This window comes from Jaculus jaculus, chromosome 16 (assembly GCF_020740685.1).
Source record: "Jaculus jaculus isolate mJacJac1 chromosome 16, mJacJac1.mat.Y.cur, whole genome shotgun sequence".
Lineage (NCBI taxonomy): Eukaryota > Metazoa > Chordata > Mammalia > Rodentia > Dipodidae > Jaculus > Jaculus jaculus.
In genome coordinates, this window is record NC_059117.1 from 3,108,909 (window position 1) to 3,126,967 (window position 18,059).

General features: G+C 40.0%; 1 protein-coding gene across 5 annotated transcripts in view; it reads left to right on the top strand.

The window, feature by feature from the left end:
- The window catches only part of Sugct (succinyl-CoA:glutarate-CoA transferase), a 689,766-nt gene that overhangs the window by 223,113 nt on the left and 448,594 nt on the right, over positions 1 to 18,059 (top strand). The gene's annotated exons all lie outside the window — the stretch shown is intronic.

Here is an 18,059-nt window from a genome sequence, read left to right on the forward strand (position 1 = left end):
AAAGATTATAAAAGCCAGAGAATGGTAAGGCGACTTTGGAACACGGTCCTTCAGACATGACATGAGTATGTATTCATGACTTCATGGTGACTATTGGCTGTCATTACCTTCAAAACCTGCTCAATATTGGGTCCATCAACACTTGGACATAGATGTTGGAAGAAGACAAGAAAAATAGGAAGATGAATTGGAAAGAGGAGGGTATTCAGTGGAATGTAGCTGAGGGGGACAAAAATGGTGATGGGGGAGTATGATAGTATGTTTGTGTATAAAAATTCTTAAAACTTTCTTCTCCTTTCTTTGACCATTTGTACTTTTCTCATACACACAAAAATTTAAATCCATAATCTGTATATTATAGAAAGTGTGGTATTTATCTTCATGAGTTTAGTAGATTTCACTTAAAATAATAATCTCTAGTTGTTATATCAGTTTTCCTGCAAATGTCATGCTTTTAGTTTTCTTTATGGTAGCATCAAATTCCATTTTGTGTACGAACCATATCTTCTTTGTCCATTCATCTGTTGATGGGCATGCAGACTAGGTCTATTTCTTTGCTAGCATGAATAGTATAGCCTTAAACATAAATGTGCGGGTACCTCTGTGCTAAGCTGCTCAGAGTCTTTAGGTATATACCTGACAGTTGAGGAAATATTTGTTGGATTAGGGTGAGTTACTGTGAATGCAGTTTTCTAGCCTAAAATTCATGTCATATGTTGTAGTTAGCACCACATTGCTAGGGTGAACTTCCAAACCAGGCGCAGTTTACTGGAGGAAGGGGTTTATTTCAGCCTTACAGATCCAGGGGAAGCTCCATCAGTGGCAGAAGAAGCTGTTCCATCCATCCAAGCAGAGAACAGCCAGCAAACACCAAAAGCAACAAACACAAATTGGTGGGCAGCAAGCAGCAAGGAAGCAGGCAGGGCTCAGACCTGTCTGCACACCTTGAACTGGAAATCAGATTCTCCCCAAACGCAACTTAGGTAAGGCTGGCTGGACCCTAGGGTCTGTCCCTTAGGGACACCTCTTCCAGCCAGGCAGTGTGGAGACCCAAGTTATAAGCTTTAATAAAACACTTGGGTCTATGGGGGACAAACATTCAAATTTCCACACTTTGTGAATGAGAAAAGTGGCTGGTGCACAGCCCTGAGGTAAGTACAGGCCATGGGCATGCAATACTGGTCATGCAAACTCAGCCACTCAAATAAGGGACATGCCCACAAGAGCAGTTCCAATTGATATCCAGTGACTTACAAAACTCTATGGCTCACCGTTTGGCTCATGGCAGTTTTTGCGCTTAGGAATTTCTACATCAAGGTTGAAGAAATGTTCTGAGGGGGACCCATTCTATTTGTTTCAGCCTCTCTCTAAATTTTGTTGTTGTTGTTTATTTATTTGAGAGTGACAGACAGAGAGAGAAAGAGGGGGGGCGGAGAGAGAGAGAGAGAGAGAGAGAGAGAGAGAGAATGGGCGTGCCAGGGCTTCCAGCCACTGCAAACGAACTCCAGATGCGTGCACCCCCTTGTGCATCTGGCTAACGTGGGTCCTGGGGAATCAAGCCTTGAACTGCGGTCTTAGGCTTCCCAGGCAAGTGCTTAACCACTAAGCCATTTCTCCAGCCCTGTTTTGGCCTCTTAATAATGGCTTTCCACCCACAGGTTCCTCTTCTAATCACTATCAGCATTTGTGATCATTGATATACTTGATGATAAACATTCTGATTGGGATAAGCTCAGATTTCAACATGGAATGTTTTGGAGTTGTTTGCTTGATACATCTTCTCACGTAGCCCAGGCTGGCCTCAAATGCAGTATGTAACTAAGAATGGCCTTGAACTACTGATCTTCCGGATTATGTAATAGCTAAGGATGGTTGAGCATTTTAATTGAATGTTTATTGGCCATCTATATTTTCCTTTTGAGAGGGTCTGTTTGGTCCATTAGACAATTGACTGATGAAGTATCTTTTAAAAATACTTCTGTAATTATATATGTATTCCAAATATGAATTCTCCAATTAATAGTTGGCAAAAAATTTCTTGGCTTATTTTTATTTATTTAAGAGCAACAGATGGGGGGGGGAGGGAGGGAGAAAGGGAGGGAGAGAGGGAGGGAGAAGGGGAGGGAGAGAGGGAGAGGAAGGGAGGGAGAATGGGCATGCCAGGGCTTCCAGACACTGCAAACGAACCCTAGATGCATGTGCCCCCTTGTGCATCTGGCTAACGTGGATCCTGGAGAATCAAGTCTTGAACGGGGGTCCTTAGGCTTCACAGGCAAGTGCTTAACTGCTAAGCCATCTCTCCAGCCTGGAAAAATATTTTTATACCATCCTGTAAAATCTCTTCATTCAGCTGTTAAGTTTTCTTTATTTGCAGACATTCTTTTTTTTTTTTTTTTTTTGAGGAAGGGTCTTACTCTAGCTCAGGCTGACCTGGAATTCACTATGTAGTCTCAGGGTGGCCTTGAGCTTACGGTGATCCTCCTACCTCTGCCTCCCGAGTGCTGGGATTAAAGGCATGTGCCATCACACCCAGCTGCAGACACCTTTTAATTTTGATTCATATAATCACACTTATTAATTTTTGGGATTATATCTTGTACTCATGAGATTTTTTTCATAAAGTCCTTGCCAATGCCTATATTATAGAACATTTCACATATATTTTCCTCTAGAAGTTTCAAATTTTCATACCCTGTATTGAGGTTTTAATTCCATTTTGAATTGATTTTTATGTAGGGCAAGAGATATGGGCCTAGTTTCATCCTTGTACAAGTAGATATCCTGTTTTTCCAACACCAGTATGACTTGATAAGGAAGAAAAAAATTCACTTCTTTTGTATTTGGTAAATCATGCTTTATGATCTAAAACATGGCCTGTTTTAGAGAATGTTCCATGGGCTGCTGAGAAGAAATTGTATTCTGTTTCTTTTGGGTATAATAGCAAATATTTTCTCTGCATCTGTTACATCCATTTAGTTAATGATACAGTTTTCTCTGAAGTTTTGTTGTTGAAATCTAGTTTGTATGACTTATCTAAAGATGAGAGTGGGGCACTGAGCATACACACTGTTCTGTTACTGGGTATATCAAACCTTTTCTATCTGTTACTGTTTGTTTTGTGAAATTGGCAGCTGAAGCATATATCATTATAATTGTTCTGTTTTCTTAATAGGTTGCTCCCTTTTTAGTATGTAGTTGCCGTCATTACCTCTTCTGACTAATTTTGTTTCAAAATCTACTTTACCAAATATTCAACATTATGCCAGCTTGCTTTCAGTTTCCATTTGTTTGGTAGATAAAAGTCATTCCATCCTTTACCTTTTAGTCTGTGGGTGGCACTGACAGTGAGGTGTGATTCTTCCAGATGACAGATAATGGGCTCTTGTTTTGACCAAGCTAGTCTGCACCTCTTTCTTGGCGAAATGAGGCCATTTGCACTGAAGGTTATTATTGAGTGATGTTTAATTCTTCTTGTCATTTTGCTCGTGGTTTTTATGGGTTGTTAGGGCCCTTGTTCTTTTGCTCTTTTCCCTGTTAGTGTTGGGATTTACTCATGTGCTGTGTTAGATGTGGTCCGTCCTACTCAGCCTCTGGTGAAACTGGTCTTTCCTAAGCGACCTCTCATGACACTGTGTGGCTTCCTTTCATGGGCAGTGCTCTGTTCTGCAGCTCTGTCTCTCTTCTGCAGCGTTTCGTTGACTTAACTGGGGCTTGCCTTGAAATGTCATTGTTTTATGATCAATTTTAATAGATACCTTAGATAATAGATAATAGAAAGCAATCTTGCTTGAAATTTATTTTCTTTCAGGACTTGAAATATATCATTCCATGCTGTCAAGGCGTTTAGAGTTGTTGACCATAGATCTGGTGTCATTCTAATGTTCCTGCCTTTGTAGGCGAGCTGGCATTTTTCCCTTACAGCTTTTAGTAGCATTTATTTTCTTTATACTTTCAACTTTGTGGATATAATATGTCATGGAGTGGTTCTGCAGTAGTCATATATATCTATGATAATGCTTTCTGAATTTTCATGTCCATTTCTTTCTAGACTTGGGAAATTTTGTGCCATAATTTCATTGAGTAGATTCTCCATGTATGAAGTTTTTATCTCAGCTCATTCCTTACTCCATGGGTTCTTAGGTTTGGTATTTTGATACTATCTCAGAGTTCTTGTGGTCAAGTTCATTTTTTTCCTTACTCATGTTTGAGAGCAACTTTCCTTGAGGTTGTCCAGCATCCCCAGTATTCTCTCTTCTTGTGGACTGAATCACTTGCTAATGGTTTCTGCTGTTTCCTATTTTTTTTCCCCTTTTTGATGCTTTCATTTACATCATTTCTGTTCATTTGTTCACTGCCTCCAAATATCAGTTTTCTTATTTTTATTTTTTGGTTGTTCAAGGCAAGGTCTCACTCTAGCCCAGGCTGACCTGGAATTCACTATAGAGTCTCAGGGTGCCTCGAACTTACAGTGATCCTCCTACCTCTGCCTCCTGAGTGCTGGGATTAAAGGTGTGCACCACCATGCCTGGCTTCAGTTTTCTTATTTTGCTGATTTTTTCTTCTATTTGCAAACTTCCCTATATCCTGAATTAATCAGCTTGTATCATCTTTGAGGTTTTTTTTTTTTATTTTTTGGTTTTTTCGATGTAGGGTCTCACTCTGGTCCAGGCTGACCTGGAATTAACTCTGTCATCTCAGGGTGGCCTTGAACTCATGGCAATCCTCCTACCTCTGCCTCCCGAGTGCTGGGATTAAAGGCGTGCGCCACCACACCCGGCTATCTTTGAGGTTTTTGATAATTTTTACAAGTAAACTTTTGAGATCTTCACTTAATATTTTATTTATTTCAGTAACATTGACTTCAGGAGTTAAATAGTTGTTATTTTATTGAGGAGCCATTTTGCTTGGTTTTTATATTTCATAGATTTGATTTGCACATGTGTTGGCTTCCTATTTTATTTGAGGGATGTTCTAATTCAATAGTATTTTCTTGAATGATCAATCCATAGTACCAGTCAGTGGTGATAGACAATGTATTGTAGTAAATACATCAAACCATACACATAAAGAAATATACTTAAAATTTGTTTAAACATCACTGATGATCATAAGCCTGGGGATGAAAATGGTAGTGTAGAATGTTCAATGAAGGTAAGAATTACTTAGGGTAAATGTGAAAATAGTGACTATATGAAATTAAGGAAAAAGGAAAATCAAGAAAATAGAAGTTAAATAAAAATAGAGCAAGAGAACAGAGGTAGAGAATAATGGTATGAAGTGCAAGGTAAAAGAGCTAGAGATTAGAAAACATAAAGAAGACAGGAAAAAGCACCAAAAATTCTTATAATGAAAAAGTTTAAAAATGAAGTTAGATAAATGTTAAGGATGAGAATAAAAATAAAAAAAGTTAATATCTGTATCTTTCAAAACATTAACAAAACAAAAACAAATTTAATTTAAATTTAAACAAATTTAACCCTAATGAGATAGAGGGTGAAAGAGAGAGATGAACAGTAGACAAAAGAATGGAAAGAAAAAATGCCCAATAATGAAAGAAAAAAATTATACATAAAATTGGATAACTGTATGAAGGGTATTCCCTTCATATATAAAAACAAAATTTGATGCTCTACCAACTGAACCCCCTTGCGCATCTGGCTTACATGAGTCCCAGAGAGTCAAACTGGAATCCTTTGTCTTTGAAGGCAAGCGCCTTAACCACTAAGCCATGTATCCAGCCCCTTTCATAATTTTTAAACTTAAATTCCATGTCAAATATTGCTACTACTGCTCCACCCTTTTTACTTGACTGAACATTTAAAAAATCATTATTTATGTATTTGCAAGAAGAGAGAGAGAAACGAGAGAGAGACAGAATGGGTGCACCAGGACCTTTAGCCACAGCATACGAACTCCAGATACATGCACCACTTTGTGCATCTGGCTTTACCTGGGTATTGGGGAACTGAATCAGGGTTGTTGGATTTTGCAGGCAAATGCCTTTATCACTGAGAAACCTCTCCAGCCCTTGATTAAACATTTTTAATCTTTTAATTGTAGTCTTTCTTTTTCTTTTTTTTTAAATTAGTTATGTACACAGTGTGTATACAGTTATGTTGATACCATTAGTAGCCTCCTCCATGTCCTCCCTCCTCTGCAGGGACCCTCTACATTGGGGAATGTGGGTTGTTCATTGTGGGGTTAGTCATCAGTTATGGGTAAGAGGCCATGTCTCTGTGTATAATGTCCCAACATGTGGCTCTAACAATCTTCCCACCCCCTCTTCAATGAATTTCCCTGAGCCATGTTGGGTTTCTTTTAGGTCTACTTCAATGATGAGGTCTTGGGGGCCTCCATGTCTGTGGATATATGGTTTGGTAGGGGTTGAGTGTTCTCTGTGTCTATCTCCTTCACCCTTGTGCTGGTACCAGGTTCACCAAGAAAGCAGCACTCTTGCTCATTTCCCCAATTATTCTTGGTTTCAGTTGGGGCCTTGGTGAGGTGCGATGAGCTGAATCTCTCCTCAGGATCTGATTCCATCTGAAAAAGAGAAGCAAAATCTCCAACAGAGGATGAAGTCTGCACCAGATAAATGGGATAACTGTTATTAGTTTAGAGAGAATTTAATATGTGTAGGCCCTCTTGTAGCCCATGATTGGTGGGAGCCTGATAATGGAGAGTGATAATTGTCTTTTGGATAGGGTTCTGATTTGTTTCCCAGCTCTAGCTATGGGTTTCATTCCATTGAGCTTGTCAGTTAGCCAAATCAAGAGCAATTGGTTTCCCACCATGGCTGTGCACCACTATTGCACTTATGTGAGCATCACATCAGGTTGTTTGCTGCTGAGTAGCTTAGCCACTAGTTGCTTGGACAGATTTTGGTCATACTCCACCAGTCGCTCATGTAGCACCTTCTGGCACTAGATGAGGTAACTATCTGGGGACTGACTCTCTTCTACATTCCAGCCAGGTCACTCCATGTTTCATACCAACAGCATATGGTGTCTTTGGCAGTAGGGTCTTACCACTAACCTTTGGTGGGTTATCAAGTACTCTGGCATAAATCTGTCTTCTTTTGGAAAACCTTGTAGGTCTCTATGACCAATTGCTCATTATGGAAGTTAACCACATGCTGGTACTGGGAGTTACAGGCCAGCACCAAGGGAAAGAAGGAAGAAAAAGATAGGTGATATAAAATAGAAATAGAGGAGAGAGAGGGAGAGAGAGAGAGAGAAAGAGAGAGAGAGAAAAATAGAGAGAGAGAGGGAGAGAGAAAGAGAGAGAGAGAAAGAGAAAGAGAAATAGGAGAAGATTAAGGTTAGTCTTCATTATACCCTCTCCAGGGCCCTGTGATTCAGGTGTTCCCTCTAAAGACCCAATGAAGGTTCAACCATTAAGTCTTTCTGTTAGGATATAGAATTTTATGGTACAATTGCCATTTGGGTCCAATTTTGTGTCTCCCAAACCCTCAACCTCCCCACCCTACCTATTTATTGTCTGGTCCTCGAGATGCTTATTAGGTATGTCAGCATCTCAGGCAGATTCGGGTTAGGAGCCACAGATGAGTGAGACCATGACATGATTATCTTTCTGTGATTGGGTGAGTTCACTGAGAATGATCTGTTCCAAGCATGACTATTTTTCTTCAAATTTCATTGTGTCATTTTTCCTTTACTGCTGTGTAGAATTCCATCATGTAGATACCACATCTTGGTTACCCATTTGTCTAGCTCTTAGCTATTATGGATTGAGCAGCTATAAACATGGTTGAGCAAAACTCTCTGAATTGAGTCATGGAGCTTTTAGGGTAAATGCCCAATAAGGGAATAACCGGGTCTGTTGGTAACTCTATAGTCAAACTTTTTAGGAGACTCTGTATTGCTTTCCACAGTGGTTGTACCATCTTACATTCCCGCCAACAGTACATGAAGGTTCCTATTTCTTTGCATCCTCACCAGCATTCTTTTTCATTTGAATTTTTAATGTTTGCTATCCTTACTGGGGTAAGGTGGAATCTCATAGTTGTTTTAATTTGAATTTCTCTGATAATTAGGGATGATAAACATTTTCTTAAGAGAGTGTTAGCCATTTGCATTTCTTCCTCTGAGAACTCCCTGTTCAGTTCTGTGTCCCATTTGGTGAGTAGGTTGAAATTAGGCCTCTGTCAGTTGTATAGCCAGGAAAAGTTTTCTCCCATTCCGTGGGTAATCTGTTGGATCTGTTTAGTTTTTGTTTGTCTGTGAAGAAACTTTTCAGCTTCATGAAATCCCAATGGTTGAGTGATTGTTTAAGTTCCTGAACTACTGGGGTTTTTTGTTCAGGAAGTCTTTTCCCATTTCCATATCAGGAAAGTTCCTCCTGTTTTCTTCTACTAGTAGCAGAGTTTCTGGTCTTATATATTGAGGTCTTTGATCCATTTAGACTTGATTTTTGTGCATGGTGAGATGTATGGATTGAGTTTCACTTTTCTGTGTATGGTTATTCAGTTTCTCCAGCACCATTTATTGAAGATGCTGTCTTTTTTTCAAGCCTACATTGTTAGGGCCTTTGTCAAATATCAAGTAGCTGTAGTTACTTGACCTCCAAATCTGGGTCCTTGATTCTGTTCCACTGGTCGATACTCCTGTTTTCATGTCAGTACCATACTGTTTTTATTACTGTGGCTTTGTAATATAGCTTTATATCAGGCATGGTGATGCCTAAAGAGGTGTTTCTTTTGCTGAGGATATACTTGGATATTTGAGACCTTCTGGCATTCCATATGAATTTTGAGATCATTTTTTCTATCCCTGTGAAGAAGAAATGTTTGGATTTTTATTGGTATTTCATTAAATATGTATATTGCCTTTTGTAAGATTGCCATTTTCACAATGTTAATTCTGCCTATCCCAGAGCCTGGGAGGTCTTTGCATTTTCTCAAGTCCTCTTCAATTTCCTTCTTGAGTGTTTTTTATGTTTTCATTGTATAGGTTTCTCATATCCTTGACTAATGTTATTCCAAGGTATTTTATTTTTTCATTGCTATTGAAAATGGGACAATATTGCTTATCTCTTTCACTGAATCATTGTCTTTTGCATGTAGAAAGGCTACTTATTTTTTTGCATTGATTTTGGATCCTGTTACTTTGCTGAAGGAATTACTCACCTTTAAAGTTTTGAGATGGATGTGAGGTTTGATTTAATCCCTGCCATATTGTGGTGGTTTATGTGGTATGGTGTTTTCTTGGATTTTGTAGTTTTCTGTGGCTTCTCTGCTTCTTGAAGGCACTTGAGGTTGGTTATTTGATTCTTCTGTGTGAAGAATTCCCTGAAGCACTCTCTGCAGGTTTGGTTTTGTATTTATATGGTTGTAAAGCTGAGTTTTATTGTGGAAAGTTTTTCTTTCACCATCTATTATGAGGGATACTTTTGCTGGATTGGAAGCCATAGGTTCTTAGATTTTGCAGTGTTCCATTCCATGTCCTTCTGGCTTTCAGGGTTTCCATTGAGAATTCTGAAGTAATTCTGAAGCCTTTATATGTAATATGTTGTTTCTCCCTAGCTTCTTTTACGACTTTCTCTTTGTTATTGATGTTTTGGGTCTTAATGATAATATGTCTTGGAGAATTTCTCCTTTGGTCCAGTGTCTTTGGAGTTCTATTATCTTCTTGTAACTTGATGGTACTTTCTTTTGAGAGAGTGGGAAAGTTTTCTTCAATAATTTTGTTAAATAAGTTTTCCATGCCTTTGGTCTGAATTTCTTCCCCTCTGGTATTCCCATGATACAAATGTTAGGAAATTTAAGGGTATCCCACAGTTCCCTCATGTTCAGTAAACAAAATTTTTTGAACTTATTAAAACTTTTGGACTCACAGACTGTTTCGACTGTTTCTTCTGTTTTGTCTTCCAGTTCTGAGTTTCTATCCTCTACATGGCTGACTATCTGAGAATCTCTATAGAGCTTTGGGCTTGTCCAATTTGTATTTTCTACTGCTTTTTAATGTATAGTTTCCATCTCTCTGTTGAGTTGCCTTTTCATGTCATTTTCTGATTTTCTTAATACTTCTTGGAATTCATCCTTGCATTTCTTTATGTCTTCATTAAGGTTTGCCACCTGATTATTAAAGTCCTCTATGTTATTTATTGCTTTCCTTCAGATCATTTAACTTTCTTTGGAACCCTTCCTGGATTAGGTCTAATCTAGTGAGGACAGCATGAATTATTGATCCTTTGTTGATTTCCTGCAAGTTCTGCTATTTGTTTGGTAAGGGTTCCATAGCTTATATCTTCATTTTGGGGTTCTGATCCTATTGCCTCTTCTATGTTTTGATTAGAGACATCCATTGTGGGACTGGGCAATCTTCTTGGATTTACTTGCATTTGATTTTTCATGTTTCCTCTTATAGTCACACCCTGCTCCCTTCCTTTTGCATCTACAACCTCAGCTGAGTGACTTCAAAGAATTGTCAGTCTGTTCTTTATTTCTATAATTTTCTTGTTTTAAGAATATTACATGTTCTATGGTATTTGTGTACTATCATTTTTCTTTTAAAAATATTTATTTATTTATTTATTTATTTATTTATTTATTTATGTATCTTTATTGACTTCCATGATTGTAAACAATATCCCATGATAATTCCCTCCCTCCCCCTCACTTTCCCCTTTGAAACTCCACTCTCTATCATATCTTCGTCACCTCTTAATCAGTCTGTCTGTTATTTTGATGTCATGATCTTTTCCTCCTATTATGATGGTCTTGTGTAGGTAGTGTCATGCACTGAGAGGTCATGGATATCTAGGCCATTTTGTGTCTGGAGGAACACATTGGAAGTAGTCCTACCCTTCCTTTGGCTCTTACATTCTTTCCACCACCTCTTCAGCAATGAACCCTGAGCTTTGGAAGGTGTGATTGAGGTATTTCAGGGCTGAGCACTCCTTTGTCAATTCTTCTCTGTACCATCATGCCCTCTGAGTCATCCCAAGTTCCCTGCCATTTGAAAAGAGAGGGCTCTCTAACCAAAAGTGAGAGTAGCATTAATATATGAGTATGAACATTAAGAGAAGTGCTTACTGGGCAGTTTGGTGAGCATAGTATATACATTTCACCAGATAGCAGCAGATGTTCAGCCTCTAGGGCTCATGACTACCTCTGCTGTAGGTTTTCAGTATCAGGGATATATTCCCTCCCATGGAGTGGGCCTCCACTTTTCTCCTTTTATTTTTTGTTTTATGCCATTAACCCACTGAAGGATGGACATCTGAATTGTCTCACCCACTACATGAATATACGCATACTAAGAACATTTGAATACAGACCTTTTAAAACTTTATTTTCATTTATTTATTTGAGAGAGAGAGTGAGAATGGGCATGCCACAGCCTCCAGCCACTGCAAATGAACTCCAGACACATGCACCCTCTTGTGCATCTGGCTTATGTGGGTCCTGGGGAATCAAACTGAGATCCTTTGGCTTTGCAGGCAAATACCTTAACCGCTAATCCTTCTCTCTGTCTCTGATTACAGAGTTTTTGATATTCATCTGTTTCTATGATTTGTTCTCTTTGTATTTTTATTCTTTTTTTTGTTTTTGTTTTTGTTTTTTGAGGTAGGGTCTCACTTTGGTCCAGGAGTATTTTTATTCTTATTAATTATGAACTTTACTATATGAACAGATCACACATTGGTGAGAGTCCCATTGGGTTGTCCCCTTCCTCCATTCCCCTGAGGGTGCTCCTCAGTGGGGTCACTGGCCCTCACCATGATGTTATTAATGCAATAGTCAGTTTCTGCAGGGTAGGAAGACTGTGCCTCAGGATATTCCTTCCTGTCTTGTGGTCTTACTATCTCTCTGCTCCCTCCTCAGCAGTGTTCCCTGAGCCTTTGTGGATGTGTTATACATCTCCTTCAGCGTTGGGTTCTTTACAACCTCTGGATTTCTGCTTTGATGAGCTTTGAGTGTCCTCGGTGTCTGTTGCCATCTCCCTGGAGCTGGTTGGCAGGCTGGCAGTGAGATAGCACTCATGATTAAATTGCAGCTTCCTCTGCAATGGCTTCTGGACTTGGGCAGATATACTAGAGGTGGCTTTTCTGGTGCTAGGCAGTCAGCTATGTTTTCTTATTGTATTGATAGATCTTGATTTTTCCTGATTTTTGCTGCCATCTGTTGAAAAAAAAACACCAGATTCTCCAACCAAGAATGAGAACAGCATGAAGAGGATAAACATAGTTATTTAAGAGACTTTTTGATGAGTGTAGGCACTCTTCTTAGCCAAAGACCAGTAGGACCTTCTCTCTGGAGTCTATGACCTTTCTATCCATTCTGACTTGTTTCTCAGTACCATGTGTGGCTTTTCTCCCACTGTGCTGGCCTCTTATCCAATCAGAGAACCATTGATTATTCACATAGTTGGTGTGCCACTGTTGCACAGATGTGTACATGTTGTTTGGCTTGTTGATCTTATAGTTTGCAGGACCTCCTGCTTGTTCACACTGTTGATATCGACATTTTCTTCCTTAAAACGTATTTTATAGCCTTCATAAATCTTGATACTATGATAACATTCTTATAGTTTAGAAATATGAACTAATTTGAAAGTGAGGATATATGTTTGTATGTGACTTTGTATTTCGAGATAATGTTTATCTCTAGAACTATCTTTAAATAAATTTCCAAGGGGGGTTTGTTTACCTTTGCAAACAGAAAGACAGATGTGGTATTTAGTGATCATAGTTTGATGTTTCAGATAGAATGACTATATGATCCTCATATTCTTACCTTTTGTACAGTTCCCTCCCCTTGAAGGATGGTAGAACTTAGGACTTACCTTTATTCAATAAAATAAACAAAGGTGATGAGATATCCACTCTTTTTATTATTTTGTATTACACAGGTCTCCATTGTGGTAGAATGGGTAAAAGGCCCTCTGCTGGCATTGAAGAAACAAATGGCCACAGTATAAGCAGATTAGATATTGGCAGCCTCCAGCTGATAAGACCTATAGTTCTGTACCACAGAGAAGTTAGCAAGCTGAGGAATCAGGAGGCAGCTCTTCTCTTAGTGAAGCCTTCAGATCTGACCAAACCTAGCCCTGATATCAGGTGTTAACCTGGGAGATCTTGAGTGGTTTACAGTTCTGTGTTACTTGGAAACTGTGGACATTGTTTAAGCCTCCAGCTTCAAGGCAGGGTATTGTGTGGCATGGGAGACAAATTCATGTAAGAGGTTTTCTACTTTTCATAAGAACCATGAATCTTTTTGTTTGCATTTTGCATTTTTATGGAATACAGATTTTTTTCTCCTTTGCTCAGAAATAGTTGTATTAATTGTCCAGTGGATACTGTGTCAGATGTCAAGCATTTCTACTGCAAAGAACAGAGAATAATCCTAAGATAAGGTTTGTTTAGGATCCAGATGGGAGTCTCAGAAACGTGTCTTCTCTAAGAACTGGCCTCAGCTGTCTCCATTTCTCCACACTGCATCAGCTGACTTCCTTATAGCAGTTTGATATTGCTTCTTCTTTTCATCACTTTGGCTTTCATGTACTGTTGGCATGCCTGCCTCACCTGCATAGCACACTTTCATTAGCAGCTTTAGTTTCAAATGGATCCTCTTCTTTCCCTAATAATAAATGTCTATGTTAATAATATGTGTACCAGCTTAAACTTTGTTCAGGCTCTTGGCTTGTGGATGAATCAGCATGAGTCAGGTCCTGTTGTCTATCTCTCACTAACTGTGGGAAGGAGATCCTATGGGAGAGAACTAGGTCCCCAGGGCTACAGGGAAGGGGATGGGGAAGGGGAATAGGCAGGCAGACTTCTGGGGTAGGATGGCTTTGGAAGGCTTTGCTTTAATAACCCATTGGTTACCAAGAGGGACTTTGATTGAAGAGCACCATCTTTTCCTTTTTTCTCTGCTGAATTTTGGACAGCTTAAGTCTAAAATAGTGACAAGAAATGAAATAACATATTTTGAAGCAGAACCCATGAAGTCTAGTGCATTTCTTAGCAGAGTTCTTAAATATTTGTCAACATCCTAAAGTGGTGCTTCATTCTTTTCCTCACTCTTTTTCTATAAGAGGGTGTTATAAATATACTTGGAATTTATTATGTCATGCAGTATTATAGAAAAACAACATGATTAATTATGGTATTTTTTCCTCTTTTCACTGGGATGGCATCCTCATGATAAGGTAGGTACATGTTCACCTATAGGATGAAGAGTCCCTGTTTCATGGAACAAAAGGCAAAGTTTATATTTACATATTGTAAGTGAACATTCTTTATGGGTTTATTTGGTTAAACTTCTTTGGCTAATGACAAATGTACAAAAGAAATGCAGTGAGATATCCGATAGTAGTAATTCAGTTTTAACTTAACCACATCCACTTCTTATATTACTAGCCAACCTTAAGCCTAGACAGAAACCTCAACCTCAACTCATTTATCCCTTGATTCATTACTGGAAAGGGAAAAACAATTTTGGCTCGAATTGGAAGGAAAAGGAGGAGAGTTATAATTTAGTCATTAAAAAGCTACCTTCTTGAGTTTTGTTTTCTAGCCAAAAGCTTGTGTTTTGGATAGCTCTCTTTTCACATGTCTTCTTGTCTGCTACCTGTGAGCGGAAATGAGGGATTGGTTCAAAACCTTGGCTCTGTCTGTGTGCAGTTGCCGTGTGGGCTCAGTGGCAAGGAGGTCCCTGGTCAAGAGGCACGTGTGGAGGGAAGAGGACCTGGGAGGCTGGAGATCTTGGTGGAAAGTTTGGCTTTGGTGGTTGTGGGCTGACGTGCTTCTCTGTGTTTTGCCTGGTCTTAGAAGGGTGGGTGGTTAGTAAGAAAGCAAAGTACAAATGTGCATCGCGTGTTGCTTCTTCTGTATCAGGCATTAAGCATTCTGCATCTACAGTCTCATTCTCCCTGCAGAAGCCCTGCGTGGCAGTTCTTACCTGTCCTGTGCCGGGGAGGGGAGGGCTGAGGCTCGTGTGGCATTGGCCAGGCACAAGCCCAGGAGCCTGTTGTCTCTGTATTCTGCCTCCTATCCCTGGGACTGGTTGGAGCTCCAGGAGGGAGAGCAACAATCTGAGTGAGGACCAGAGCGAATTTCCACTAAATGGGAACCAAGTCGTCATGGCTGACGAGTGGACAGGGCTCAGATCCAGTCATTTAAGTTGCTGTAAAAAGTGTGTGCACATTTCAAGCTAAGTTTTCAGGTACAGTGAGGAAAGCTGTCTTTCTCGCTCTCCCTGTTTGCTACTGAGAGTCGTCTCCATTCCCACGAACTGTTTCCCCACTAGCCTGCACTAGTGTGCAAGAGGTACCGTCTTCTCTGGCTTCACACATAGCACTGCTCCTCCCCTCCACAAGCACACCATGGCTTGGGACTGAAAGCCGAAAGGACAGTCACTGCACCTGGCCCATCGCCCTCATATCTGCACAGAGCACAGCCGTGTGCATCGCTTCCCTTGGGGGGAGGTCGGGACTCCTGTCAGGAGCTGGGGAGAGATCGTAATTTACAATTCCAAGCACAGTCTTGGTAGTTGATGAAGTCTGAAATGTGGAATGTAGATTCCTGGTAAGTCAGGGACTGTCTTCTTCAGCCAGGAAGCAGAGCACTGACCAGGCCTGCTGACAGCCCTGCTGAGGCGCCACTAAGGCTTATGGAGCAAAGACCAACTCCTTTACTTGTTTACCACGGCAGCTGTTGACTCAAATTTACCTTTCCAATTGAGCTTCCAAGGATTTAGCTTGGCCAAAGCTATGTTTTCATCTGGTCTGCCCTGCTTGTTCCCATGCTGTTCTTTTGTTATGTAATTCTATCATGACCCCCCTTTTCTTTTCCTTATTACATCTCGGGGTTCACTAAGTCTGTGTCTTCAGCCAGGAACAGAGTTGGTAGCGAGTGCTTTGTGGCTTTCCGGAGACCTTTGGCCATCTTCAGGAATCTTCAACAGCTACTTAGCTTGTGTTTCCAGCCTGCACTTTCTACTTTCTACTTTGTCTCATTCAGTTTTCTGCATCTGTTTCTCATCAAATTCCTGGGGCTGTGTTGCTGGCTTTTGATGCACTGCCCTCTCAATACCTTCCCTCTTCTATCACTAGAATTTGGACTGAGAAACCCCAGAAAAAGGCCCTGACCAGGCATCTGGATGCAATACCAGAAACTCAGCTAGCATCTTTCTTGATCTTCTTGGAAGGACAATTGAGCTCAATGAGCCTCTTGTTTTATGCCTTCACAAATATCCACCAATGATCTACTTAGTGCCAGGCACTGGAGATGCAGTGGTGAGCCTAGTGGTAGGCATTGCCTGACTTTCATTAAATTTACTGTGTAATGAAAGAGAACCAGTGTAATATAACTGGAATATATAGGAGGCAGTGACCACTTTCCTGAAGGAATGGGTGCTGGCTAAGAAGAACAAAAGATGCCTGTGAAATTAGTCAGGAGACCCAAGGAGATTGAATGGAAACTTGTCCCCATTCCTAGAACTGTACCCTACCCTTGAGCTTGGTGTTCTGAACAGTTTTCCTTGATGTACTCTGATGTCTTGCCATCTTTTGGTCCTGCATCGATGCTCTCTCATTTGGGTGTCACCTTGAATACTGAACTATCAGTGTGTGGTGCTTTTATCATTTGTCCAGATAAAAACCAGGCCTGAGGGCCCCAAGGGACTACTTGTACCTTTTCTGTTTTTAATTCCAGTAAGCCAGTAGAGCACAATTAGAATAGATTTTAATGTGGCAAATGAGCCTTAAATTCATAAAATAAGATGGAGTGTGATGAGAGTGGAACTTAAGAGAAGCATGGTGTCTAGTCATGTTGCTGTGTCTCTGGCCATTTTCTCATTGTTAGAATAGGGCATAGTTCTGATAGATCCATCTGTAAATTTGTAGTCGGTGTTGTCTGGGGTGTTGTGATCAATCTGCATTCCATTTGATCTTCGGTATCTGTTTTTCCCTTTTGTTTTTTGTTATTCTGATGGCAGAACTCAGGGTCTCTTGTATGATAGGCAAGCACTCTACCACTGGCTCTACCACCAGGACATCTTCCTTAAAGAAAGTGGGTACTCAGTAATGTTTGTTGACTTGAACATCAGGGGCTTTGGGTGGCTCTGCTACTAAGTCACATTTTACTGACAGTGTTTTGTAATAGCAAAGAAATTAACAGGCATTGAGATGACTTGCCATTCTTCATATTGGCCACCTTAGAGAATTAAGCATTTGTTAAAAGCGTACATTCTCCCAACGCATATAGTTCCTAAGAACAATAGTACTTAATTTACATTTTCCATAATTTAAGAATATTTTATATTCAAACAAAGCGTGTTATAAAAAGTTTAGTTTACAACTACTTGATCTAGGAGATTATAATTTTTTAATGAATGGCTAGGCACTGTATTATTTCATTATTTGGTTATTTTTATTAGGTTTCTTGGTAGATGTGCGATATGTGTATGTTCTTATGCATCCTGTGTTTGTGTGTGAGTGTGTCCATGTGCTTTGGTGTGCATGTGAAGACAGGAAGATGATCTTGAGTGTGGATTCACTGCTGTGAGTGCCTGGCTGGCTATCCCTTGAGATTCTGGATTCTTCTGTCTTCACATTCCATCTTGTCACAGAAATGCTGGGGTTACAACTCTTTTTATTGTATCCTGCTGTATGGGGGTTCTGTGGCTCTAAATCAGGTCACCATGCTTGCTCGGCAAGTGTGTGCCCACGAAGTCATATCTCCTGTCCTTATGATCAGCTTAACATGACAAGGTTGAGACACATTGAGGTTAAACAGCTTGCCTGGGTGATGCTAACCAGCAACTGGTAGAGAGAGCTGACACCTTAACACATCTTCAACTGTTATCCCACATTCTCAACTCAGTTAACAGTTGAGTCTCTTTTTAAAATGAATTTCATGATTACTTTTTGCACATCACCCTTGTAGGAAAACCTGGATCCCAAATACTGTGATGAGCAGCTGTGGAAAAATATTAATGCTCTTGTTGATGCATGCCATATCCAGTGAGACTGTTCATGCCCACTTGCCTCATTTCACTCTGCTTTTAGACATAAAGACCAAGTTAAATTGATTTG